The sequence below is a fragment of the Rhinatrema bivittatum genome, chromosome 18, assembly GCF_901001135.1.
Source record: "Rhinatrema bivittatum chromosome 18, aRhiBiv1.1, whole genome shotgun sequence".
Taxonomy (NCBI): domain Eukaryota; kingdom Metazoa; phylum Chordata; class Amphibia; order Gymnophiona; family Rhinatrematidae; genus Rhinatrema; species Rhinatrema bivittatum.
Genome location: NC_042632.1, coordinates 32,135,819 through 32,148,713, shown reverse-complemented (window position 1 = coordinate 32,148,713; position 12,895 = coordinate 32,135,819).

Below are 12,895 nucleotides of genomic sequence, written 5' to 3'. Positions count from 1 at the left end.
TCCGTCATGCCTGGAGAGCGTCAGCCTTCTCCCAGTCTTGACACAAGATGATGGCCGGGAGGGAGGTCGGCATGGATGCTGCTTCTCGGGCATGGGAGGTGCTGGATGAAAATCCTGCAGGGATGATCCAGGTGGTGAATAGATTGGCTACTAAGTTTTTTGAAACAAGTTCTTGGTGTTTCCGTGGATGTGCTGTCGCCCTCCTTCAGAAACCCCTGGTTGTAATGCTTGACTCTATTTGGTCTGTGCTGGCGACCATGAATAGCTTTGTAGCCTCTCTTGCTAATGATACCCAGGTTCATTTGGAAAAAGCAGGATGCTGAATTATTACAGGTTAAAAATCAATGCGATAAACTTTCTCAAGATGTCTCCATTGTACTTTTTAAAGACAATTTTTTTTTTTACTACACAAGAAAACAATCTTTGGAGAACTACTCTCAGCACTGGAATTTAAAAATTTTGAATTTTCCTTCTTGTTCTGGTGAGATTTCTACTTGAGATTTGTTTATGCAATATTTCTCCCAAGGATTGTCAGTCTCGAATGATGTTTTTCCTTCTATTAATAAATTATATTATTTGCCTACTGGGAGTAAAACACTGTTTCTATGGAGATATCTGAGAATGCTGATTCACCTGGTAAGGATGCACCTGTGCAAAGTAATTCTCAAAGGGCTACTTTGCTAGTTTCTTTTGATTTTGAACAAGATGTGAAATTGGTATTGTGGTCTTTTTTCCATAAAGCTAAGGAGTTATTTTTTGGGCCAAAAAGTTTGGATTTTTTTCTAATTTCTCTTGAACAATTCAAGAAGGCTGGAAACATTTCCATACTTTATTATACCAGGTCACTATAGGAGCAAGCTTTTTCTTTGCAAATATCTGGTTAGGAGAAGTGGTATGGATTATATTTTCTTAGATTTGGAACAACTGAGAATTATTTTTAGACAGAAACTGCTCTTCTGCTTCATGGAAGCCAGAGTTGGGCTTCCGGATGCTGGCTAGAAACATGCTTTTTTCTTTATTGAGTCTATTTTCCTTTCAATTTTTTTCTTTTTCCCTCCCCCTTGTTTTACCTTTTGTTTAATTTTGGTTTTATGTTGTGATAGATTTTTTTTATTTTTATTTTATTTATTTTTCACTTTATCTTTATTAAGTTTAAATCATTTACATGACATGAAATAACTTCCTTGAGCAATGTCTAGCCCAGTCCGATCCCTTGTCTATTCCCCAAGCCTTGCTCTTCTCCTTTGCCTCAGATCCAGTCCTCAGCCAGTACTTGCATCCAGTTTCCAGCCTGTGCCTGCCCTCAGTGTCTAACCTGCCTTGCCTTGTCCAGCCTGCACATGACCTCAGCTCCCAGCCCATGTCTACATCATTGTATTCCATACCACAGGCTCAACCTGTGGGGGACAGGCAGAAGACCAGCTCCGGTCCTGCGCTGCAGCCCTGTACTGCCACTGTGGGGTTGGTCCCTGACTCCATCCTGCCAGTCCATGACAGGTGGAGAAACAGACAGAGGTACAGGGAAGAGAGAGGGGAAAGAGACACAGATGGGACAGAGACAAAAGGGGAGGAAAGGAGAGATAGACACATGGGGAGCATAGAAGGGTTGAGATACAGAAGGGGGCACTGAGGGAGGGAATGGGTCACAGGGTCTCTTTAAGTCCAGCAGAATGCTGCAGCTGTCTGGGAAGTTTCTTTGGAGGCCCTACCTTCCTCCCTCAGGTCTCACTCTGGACCCATGCCTTGTCTGTTAGCAACTTGGAATTTACCTGATGTTAAACAAAAACAGAGTGTACTGCATTAACCCCTTCTCTGTCCCTGCCTGTAGTCCCTTCCTGACACTTTTTCTGCCCAGTAATCCCTCCCCTGAACCCAGTCTTCCCCCACCCCCACCTTGCCTCCCCTATTATCTTCTTGCTCTTTTCAGACCTGTTGCTGGGCTTCCTAGTGCCCTGGGTAGTGCAAGTAATATGGCTGGCCATGAGGGGGCAGGGGTAGCGCCTCCTTGGGTGACATGACTGGCTAGCTGAGCCAGCAGCCACCCAGGGGCTAATGAGTGCTTGTTCTACTACACTGGTGGCATGTAGCACTGGTGCCGCACCCCCCCGGGCCTGGCACCCTGGGCAATTGCCAGCCCATCACCACCTCCTAATAAGCCACTAAATAAGAAATGGGAAGCAGGGGGCCCTCTTCATTGTCCACAGAGGCTGGAAGAGAGCCTGTGCGTCCGCCTGTCAGCTCCTTGTTGCCCTTTAATGCATACTCAGATATACTGTTTAGGCGCTTCACTGGCAGGATCTGAAATCTATGCAAAATGTATGCAAATGAGGGGCACCATTCCCCCCACTCCCTTCCCGGTCCTTAAGTGCCCAGTCCTGGTCTGTGGGGAAAGTTGACGACCCTATTTCCAGTCAACTTTTAAAGGGACCGCAGGCTCCAGAAAATGTCAGCAGCAGGTCTCAGAGTGGGGGGGGGGGGGGGACAGAAACTCCAACTCGGCACCAGCAAGCCTTAAAGCCTCTTTCTCTTCCTTCTTGATGTTCTGATATTTTTCTTGTTTTCTGTATTACCCTATTTCCTATTGTCACAAATATTGTTGCGCAATAATGTTATAACGTTATACAAAATAAAGTTTTTTTTAAAAAAAAAAAGACATCATCTTACCACTTGTTTACCGACCCACAGATTCACGTGGACTAACACGGCAACCGCAGTACTTTGCACACAAAACATCAAAGGCTTTAAAACAAAAGAAAACATTCCGCACTGAAAAAAAACAACCTGTGGCCATGGCAAAGAATTGCATTTATATTACGAGGTAATTATACCAAGCGCACATTAGAGGCATAAAACGCCCACATTGTTGTGGCACTGAACATAGAACCATTTCCTGCAATGAAGCATTTTCCATTTTTCCTTTGGGTTTTCTCTTTGCAATATTATGAGAAAATCAGCCCATCATGGGTCTTGGAAAATTGAAGGGGGGTAACAAAATCACATGCCCACCCTCAGCAGGGGGGTTTCAGTTTTTCCTAAGGTGCTTCCATGGTGTAGAAAGCCAAACAGATTTAATTCTGCATAAAAATGATTACATGCTATATGCCACAAAAGTGTACTAATGGGTTTCATGTCTGTAAAAGACACTAAGTGCCCTTGCTATGACACTTTATAATATAAATGCAGTATGCGGTGGCCATAGGTTTTTCAGTGACGAATACTTTCATTTCCGGTGACTGAGCTATGCGTTGACCCACTCATGTTTCAATATATTAGCTGCTCTGTTGGTTTTTTTGGTGACTTCTCTATTTTTTGTGTATCATATGCCTTAAAACTAATGATAGATTAAGTTGTTGCTTGAGATAAAAGCATCAGTAATGTGTCTTCTTCATATTCTCGTCTTCGGATGCCTGATTCATCTGTGCTTTAGGGTTACCATCTGCTTCCATGTTGTAACAAATAGGATAATCCAGGCCTGGGTTTACGCTATTGCATGTAAGGATTTATAGTTCTGCTTTTCCCATTGATTCTCTAAGAAAATCAGAACTGCTAATTCATGCAGGCAATAGGGAAAAGGTAGAACTGGATTAGCCTATTCCTTATTATATGGAGGCAGTTGGCAACTTTTTGTGGTTCCCGTTTCCAGGATATCTGCTTAATCGTTTGGTAGCTGGGCTGTAGTTTCCATTCATCCCGCCCTCTCTTGTGGGGGGAGACTTCACTCACTGCTAACATTCTGCCTTCTTGTCTTCTATTGAGAGTGGGTGGTAAAAGCACACTGAAAGAAAACCAACAAAGCTGTTGGGTAGAGAAGGCACTTCTATGAGACTAACGCATGCTTAAAGTTTACAAATTTGGAAGTGCCTGAAAACTTGCATCTTTAGGCATTCGTTGACCTTAGAAAAATATCATCTCTGCCTCAATCACTCTTCTTGAATTTATTTTATTTTTGGTGGGCTGTGTTCCCTTTCTATTGTACCAAATGGTGTCTGACTACAGAAGCAATACCACAGAGGAACACACAATTTCAAAATCAACAGTGATTACTGAAAGTGAAGAAGGTTCATGGCAGAGCTAAGCTGGTACTTAGAGGCACATCATGCCATAGCTTCTTTGGCAAGAAAAAAAAGGGGACTGGTTATTATGGTTAATCCTATGCCACTATTTGTGTTTTTAAATGAAAGGTAAACACTGAAGAAATGGAACAGAGGTAGCACAAATGTGGTCTATTCCTAATCCTTTGTTCATTAGGAGTCGCTGTTTGTAGATTTGCAAATCAAGGCAATATGATCTGTATTAAATGTATTTGCATACCATGGAGGCAGTGCAGAATATTCATTGTCAATATCATGTTTTTGGCTCTTGTGGACTAGAGTTGGCTACCTCTTTTTCCTTTGTCATAACGTTTGGGGGGGGGGGGGGGGAGGAGAGCTCCTTTTATTAGATCCCATCATCCATCTAATACATACCGGTAGACATATATACATATTGTGGGCAGGAGCTGACATCCATTGAAATATCAACAGAGAATATTTTAGATGGTATTTTGATTCATGATACAATAATAAATGAAATGACCTTTTAACTCCCTATTACAATATTTCGATTTCATTCTGAAATATTTTGTGTTGATGCTACATCGACAAATGAATTTCTTCATCCTGCCAGTAATAGCAGAGAAAAATTTCAAAACTCTTCAGTACTGCTATCAAACATATTCAGATATAACTGCGATGGAGAAGGTACAGAGAAGGGTGACCAAAATGATAAGGGGAATGGAACAGCTCCCATATGAGGAAAGACTAAAGAGGTTAGGACTTTTCAGCTTGGAGAAGAGACGACTGAGGGGGGATATGATAGAGGTGTTTAAAATCATGAGAGGTCTAGAATGGGTAGATGTGAATCGGTTATTTACTCTTTCGGCTAATAGAAGGACTAGGGGGCACTCTATGATGTTAGCATGTGACACATTTAAAACTAATTGGAGAAAGTTCTTCTTCACTCAACGCACAATTAAACTCTGGAACTTGATGCCAGAGGATGTGGTTAGTTCAGTTAGCATAGCTGTGTTTAAAAAAGGATTGGATAAGTTCTTGGAGAAGTCCATTACCTGCTATTAATTAAGTTGACTTAGAAAATAGCCACTGCTATTACTAACATTAGTAGCATGGGATGGACTTAGTTTTTGGGTTCTTGCCAGGTTCTTATGGCCTGGATTGGCCACTATTGGAAACAGGATGCTGGGCTTGATAGACCCTTGGTCTGACCCAGTATGGCATTTTCTTATGTTCTTATGTAGATGATAACACTGTTGCATCTGTCCTGAAAACATGAGATGCTACAGTACCAGAAGTGGACACAAAGTGTACAGTATTCTTTATTACAGTAATATGATTCTGTCACCTTGTGGCCACTGCTGGGTTAAATCACCACAGACTAATACTATGCATCTACAATTAGCTGCAACCACAAACCATATGTGGAGAGATGAGGATTCCTTTCCCTGTCTCCTCTTCCCCACTTCCCCTCATGTCATATCACCCTCTCCCCCTTTACCATCTCACATGCCTTTCTTATTTCCCTCCCCTTCTCCTCATCAACCCTTTTTCCCCTATCCAGCCTGACTCCAAGAAGTTACAAGAAGTCTATGCTGATGTCTCCAACAGTCAGAGTGCGGTGGAGCAAGTTTGCAGCCACCCTTGAAGCACCGTTCATCTGTACGCAAACATTGCCAAGATAATGCATACTTTGCATGATGGGCGTAGTCCATCTCATCTCTGTCCAGCCTAGTGCTTGTGCTGAAGTCTCAATACATGAGCTATATGGCTGAGAGCGCCCTCTGGTGGAGTCAAAGGAAGCAGCATGGACAGAGAAACAGCACTGAGGCTATTATATGGAGAGATATAGATATATGTATAATATCGCCTGGATTTTAAAAGGCATGATGAGCGTGTAAAACCAGGGGCTTATGCGCGTGGCTGGGCCTTGCGTGTGCGCGCACTTTTCAAAACGGGCCCGGCCACACGCGTAAACCCCGGTAAGTGCCCAAGTGCTGGGCCTCTCCAAAGGGGGGGGGGGGGAGGGCCGGGATAGCACCATTGTGCACCAGCTCCAGCTGTGAAGTAAGTTGCAAAACAAAAAAAAAAAAAATAGGATAGCTAGGAAGGGTTTAGGGGGTGGGGAGGAGAGAGTAAGAGGGAGGGAGTTTAGGCACGGGGGGTTAGGGAAGTTCCCTCACAGTCCACTCATTAATTGGAGAGGACTGGGAGGGAACGGGGAAGGCCCAATTTTGTCGCCGCGCGTAATTTGCAAAAATTCACCACCCCCTTGCACGCACTCACACATGCGCCCACGGCCACCTAATTTTACAACATGCACGCGCATCTTTTAAAATCTACCCCTTTGTGAGTGTGTCTGCTATCCATGTACTAGATATGGTTGTGCATAGATATAGATGGTTGTGTATAGTATAGATGGAGTATGTCTGCTATACGTGTACTAGATATGGTTGTGCATAGATATAGATGGAGTGTGTATAGTATAGATATAGATGGTTGTGTATAGTATAGATGGAGTATGTCTGCTATACGTGTACTAGATATGGTTGTGCATAGATATAGATGGAGTGTGTATAGTATAGATATAGATGGTTGTGTATAGTATAGATGGAGTATGTCTGCTATACGTGTACTAGATATGGTTGTGCATAGATATAGATGGAGTGTGTATAGTATAGATATAGATGGTTGTGTATAGTATAGATGGAGTATGTCTGCTATACGTGTACTAGATATGGTTGTGCATAGATATAGATGGAGTGTGTATAGTATAGATATAGATGGTTGTGTATAGTATAGATGGAGTATGTCTGCTATACGTGTACTAGATATGGTTGTGCATAGATATAGATGGAGTGTGTATAGTATAGATATAGATGGTTGTGTATAGTATAGATGGAGTATGTCTGCTATACGTGTACTAGATATGGTTGTGCATAGATATAGATGGAGTGTGTATAGTATAGATATAGATGGTTGTGTATAGTATAGATGGAGTATGTCTGCTATACATGTACTAGATATGGTTGTGTGTATATACAGTGGGGTGGAAGAGTAGCCTAATTGTTGGAGCAGTGAGCATGAACCAGAGAAGCCAGGGCTGAAATCCCATTGCCTCTCCTTGTGACCTTGGGCAAGTCACTTCATCCTCCATTGCCTCGGGTACAAACTTATTGTAAGCCCTCTGGGAGCAGGGAAATACTTGCAGTACCTGAATGTAATCTGCTCTGAAGCAGTTGACAGGTGGAATATAAATCAAATAAATATAGAGTCATGTATGTGTACTAGATATACATATTGTATGTATGAACAACCATTTAACTGTCTAAACAGAAACTGAACTGCACATGCTTTTAGCATATGGTAGTCTCACGTACCATCCAAAGATCCAAATCACCAAACCATCCTAATCCCATTCATCACTTGACAAAATAGAGAAAACTCTTATCTTTTGCCCAGGTTGATACCTCTTTTCCCTTGCTCAGCCTCTTCGTCCCCCCTCCTTTGAAATCCGAATCATAGATCCGATTTGTGATTTCATGGACATCGCTTTGTTGTCCAACACAGTATCAAATCTTTATAAAACTCTACCACGACATCTGCAAGCCTGGGAGAAGATTGACCCTGTCTTCACTGAGCTGCTTGTATACAGGAAGAACGAAGTCATCCAATTAGTAACAACAATATGCAGACAGGAGGATAAATGCAAAGGTTAGCGACCCCTCTCAAAAACTCAAAGCTATCTGTTATAAATTACTTTCTTGCTTCAAATGCAGCTTGATTCCTGGGCCACGGCAAGGGAAATTGCCACTTCCCGCATCGCATATCCAGTTATATGAGGTTAATTCTCTTCCCTATTTCAAGGGATTTGCAGGGATTTTAGGTTTATCTGCAGCAAATTATATGCATTTCTCACTGTGTTATTATAAAGAGAAAGGGAGATGCAGGAACAGAGAAAGGAGGAAAGGGAGAGATTAAAAAGAAAACAAAGAGAAAAAAAGAAGAGTGATAGAGAAAGGGAGTGAAACAAAATGAGCATGGAAGTAAAAAAAAAAAAAAAAATGAAGAGGAACGTAAAAAAGAGTAAACGAGGTGAAATATGGACCTGGTATCTTACAATAAAGAACACGACATACCGACGGTAATTTTCTAAAACAAAAGGTACCAAAGTCAGGGCCAGCAGCAGCAGCAGCAGCAGCCGCCTCTATCTTCCCCTCCAGCTGCAAGGGGGAAAAGGAAGCGACCTGGCAGAAAATCTCACCACTGCAATGGAACGGATTCCATGAAAAATATTTTTATTGAATAAGGCCCAAACGTTCATCCGATCGCACAGCAACTATTTTCAATCAACGATTTGTGCATGCCTATAAAACTTCTTTGTAGAATGGAGCCATAAAGTACAAAGTTTGCCCACAGGAGATTTTGCCTGAGATTTTCACCCAAATGGGCAAAAAAGCCAAACATACACCAGGGATGCCCTATTCTATTGTACCCAAGCATCTCTTAATTTTGCATATGGTGAGGGTGTTACGGTCAGTAAGCGAACTTACCAGGCCCACACCGACAGCTGACGGACACCGCCTTGCTGGGACTGAGCGGGAGCGTCGCCTATACCAGCCCCCATTCCCCACGGGCTGAGCCCTTGGGTTCCAGGGGCCGGCAGGTGATGTCCCTTAAGAGTGGTCGGAGAGAGCGAGTCTAGGTACGGGCTGAGGTTAGGGCTGGCAGGGAACAGACAGTAAACGGGTCCAGGCCAAGAGTCAGGGTAGGCAGTGATCAAAGAGTGGTCAGTGTCCGAAGCAGAATCGATACCAGGTAACAGGCAGAAGGAGTGGTCAATACCAGGCAGGTAATAGACAAGGAGAGGATGGACAAGGGCGGACCAGGACAAGGCAAATGGAGGTAGAGAGACAAGGAGCAGAGCAGAAAGCACCAGACAGCTTGGCAAGGGAAAGCAAGGGAAGGCAAGGAGTCACAGGGAGCAAGATGAGCACAGGAACAATAGCAACATGCGCTCCAGGCAAGGCAGAAGACCTAATGCTGAGATTCTGGGCTGGACCAAGGCTTGGGCTAAATTTCCAGTCACCCACGTCATCAGGGGTGCATCGGCAAGGATTCCCCCCCCGCAGAGTCTTTAAAGATCAGGGGGAGGTGTGGCGCGACAGGCCCAGCACATGATGGTGGCATCACCCAGGGTAGGTGCGGCCGGCCGGAGCATTACAGAGGGAATGGCAGACTCATGTACAAATAGCATACAAAGGCCTAAACCAACTTCCTTGCAAGTCTCCTTCTGTATGTTGTAAGCTGCAGTGGATCAGGACAGATAACTTTAGGACCTTACTTTCAGATGCTGTGCGCCTTGTGAGGTCCAAGAAGAAAATAAGGGGAGAGCTGTGTCCCAGTTAAATAACTCTGAAATATGAACTATTTGAGAGAAAAAAAAACCAGGAGAAAATCAATTTTATAAAAACAAATATATATATATACATATATATATATATACATACACACACATATACATATATACATATATATACACATATATATATATATATATCCCCAGACTTAGTGAGAATGTGTGCACTGAACCAGGGGCTTTGCTAGGTACCCAAAAGATCCCACCTCTTAACGCCATCCATATGGAAACAGAACAACCTTGTTCCTAAAGGAAGAGGCACCACTACAAACATTTTGTACCACTGTTGCAAAGTGTTGGGCATATCAGTGGCATCTCTAGATAGAAAGACCCCATAAGCAACAAAGAAACCTCTCAGCAGTTTCAACCACTCGGTAATTCAAGAGCATCAATCAAATTCTTCTTTTGGGAGTGAAGTCCGGGGCCTATACAGGATAGGAGAGGATTCCCAATATAAACCCTGCACCTCAAGTTCTACAATACCCTGCGTTCACAGACGTGCCCTAAACAAAGAACATAAGAATTGCAAAAGTAGGACACTTCCCCCTTACCACTCGCCATAGAAAAATACTATTCCAACACTGGTATCTCGCTATAACAGCAAAACATCAGCAAACCTCTGTACCATTATTTACTAATTCAAAACCCTGCAAAAAATGTACTCAGATCCTATAGCAATCATGCAAAACCATAATATGAACTGCTAGACTCAAACACTAACAACTCTACCCATGAAAAGGCAACACTGCAAATATTACACCGGCCCCTAAAACATCAATATACCTCATATTAGGAAAACAGTTAGGTTGCTATACATCTCTATACAGAACCACAAGCTAGCAGAATACCTCACGTTGGCCACACATGGAGAACACAGCCAGACCCTCGCAAAATATAGAATAAAGAGACCATAAAGTATAAATAGAAGCGTGCGGACAAAAACCGAACTGGAAAACACAACAAGCCAGACTCTTTATGCAGTACAACAATAGGAAAAAAGAAACATCACCACTCCTCGTTAAACATCAAATACAACCAAGAAATATAAAACATCAACCATACCAATAAAAAGAATATGCCAAATCAGCTGATGACTAAAACATCATCTAATAAAACACATAGAAAAATGTTAAAAAAAACAAACCCAAACATCAATAAAATATTTCAAAACAGCAGACACATCACATCCAATAATTAAAACTAATTACCCTGTGATCCATACCCGGGAAATTTAGAGTTCCAGTCACCCTAAGATTGTCATAGAATGAGACTGTCTCTCTCATATGCACACTCTCACACCCATAGGCTCTCTCTCTCACTCATAGGCAGTCTCATGCACACACACACACACACAGGCACTGTCTCTTTACTCTCACACACATTTTCACACAAACAGGAACTCTCAGTCTCCCACATAGACATAGAAGTCCTGTCTCACACACTCTCACATAGAAAGGCATTCACTCTCACACTCATACAGGCACTTTATCACACACAGACTGAGAGGCACTCTGTCTCACTCAAACACACACACACAGAGGCACTCTTATTCTCATGTACATACACAATGGCTCTTTCACTCACACACACAAACAGGCACTCTCTCACACACAGACAGGAACAGACACTCTTACACACACAGGCACTCTCACTCACACACCTTCACATAGGCACTTTCACACTCACACATACACACTGGCACTTGCTGGACTCCCTCTTCTTCAGCTACCGACTGCAGCAGACACTGGCAGCCCCGGCAGGGCCTCTTCTTCGGCTGCTGACTCCAGGAAATGCCAGGTGTCCCACAGGGCCTCTTCCTCTGCCACCAGCTGCAGCAAATGCTGGTGGCCCGGCAGGGTCTCCTCCTTGGCTGCAGGTTGTAGGAAACGCCGGTGGCCCCACGGGTCCTCTCTTGCCCCATCTGCAGCTGGTGACTCGGGATTCACTCTGAGTGTTTTGGGGGCAGCAGCAGTGAAGGAGCTCTGGCAGCCAAGGTAGTTGAGATGGCTGCCCTCACCACACTGTCGACTGCACTTAGAGAGGGAGCTGGCCTGTTGTGATGGATTCATGCGGGCGTCTGCCCCCTCTCTCCTTTTGTTTTAAAGTTTGGAAGAGAGACTTCTAGGGCTTTCAGTGCATCCCTAGCTCTTCTTTTATATCTTTGTGTTTGCACTGCCTCCTCTGTGGAGGCCGATGTGCCTCACAGCATCATTCAACGTAGGTGTGCCTTTGGCTTGAAAAGGCCAGGGAAACACTGCACTAGACCAGCGTCTCTCTCGACCAGGTACTCAAGGACCATCCAGACAATCTAGTTTTCAGGACATCCACAATGAGTCTGCATGAGATAACAATTCCTACCTCCATTGTCTACAAATCTACCTGAAGCATATTCATTGCCGATGCCTTGGAAATCAGACTGCTCCCCTCTTTGACAACGTTTTCTCTCTTCCTGTGAAAGAGATGCCCGGTAGATGCAAAAGCAAACTGTTTTGTTGTTTGGTCGCCTTTGAAATGGCAAGAAAGGATTTTTTTTTTTTTGGTGCAGTTCAAACTTAGAATTATTAATCACAGTCTTAGTCGCAGTTTTAATGAGGTTAGGGCGATGACTTTACATTTTGTAATTTGAACTTCAGATCTGAAATGTTACGGTGTCTGCTCTCTCAAATATTTGTGTGACTTCCTGTCCCTACATTAGGCGAGACAGAAAAAGACAAAGGCGACAGCACAGAGAGGGTGAGAGACTGGAGGGTTCATGTAATAACCAGGTGTGGGGAGGGAATACCTTGTTTAACACACATTGCAAACCCTACCCTGTGGCTGTGTTGCTCCAGGCCAGCTTCGTTTTTTCCTCCTCAGGTTTCTGCAAGGTAAGATGAGGGCTGCAAAGAGCAAAGCTTAGAGCACAAAGAATTCATTAATGTGGCGGGTTACAGGTAAAACTAGAAAATCCTGTTTGTGTCAGGCGAAAAGTTCATAAACAAAAGGAAAAGAAGTTAAAAAAAAAATTTCCTACAGAACCTTTGGCAAACACATTAAAAAGGATATTTAGATACTATTCATCATGTTATTGCATTTATCTTCCTTATGCTAATTGTTAAATATTTGCATGAAAATTGCTCCTGCTGCTCAGCCTCCTCTGAAGTCATAATCCTTGTGTTCTTGGTATAATAATCCCCATGTTTTTAGACCCCCTCCCCCCCCCCCTAATCGTGGTGCTTCTAGTATCATTATCTTCACATTTCTACCATCCTAAGCCTCTTCTGTGTATGGCAGCATAACCATTTCTAACAAATTATGATATCACAGCTGACAAGGAGAGGATTACATCTTGGGAGGAGGATAAGCAGCAGAAACAGATAGACTGAGTGCCAAACACTAACACCCCCTGCCCCCCCATCCGTCTTCTGAAAATGCTCTTGACAAA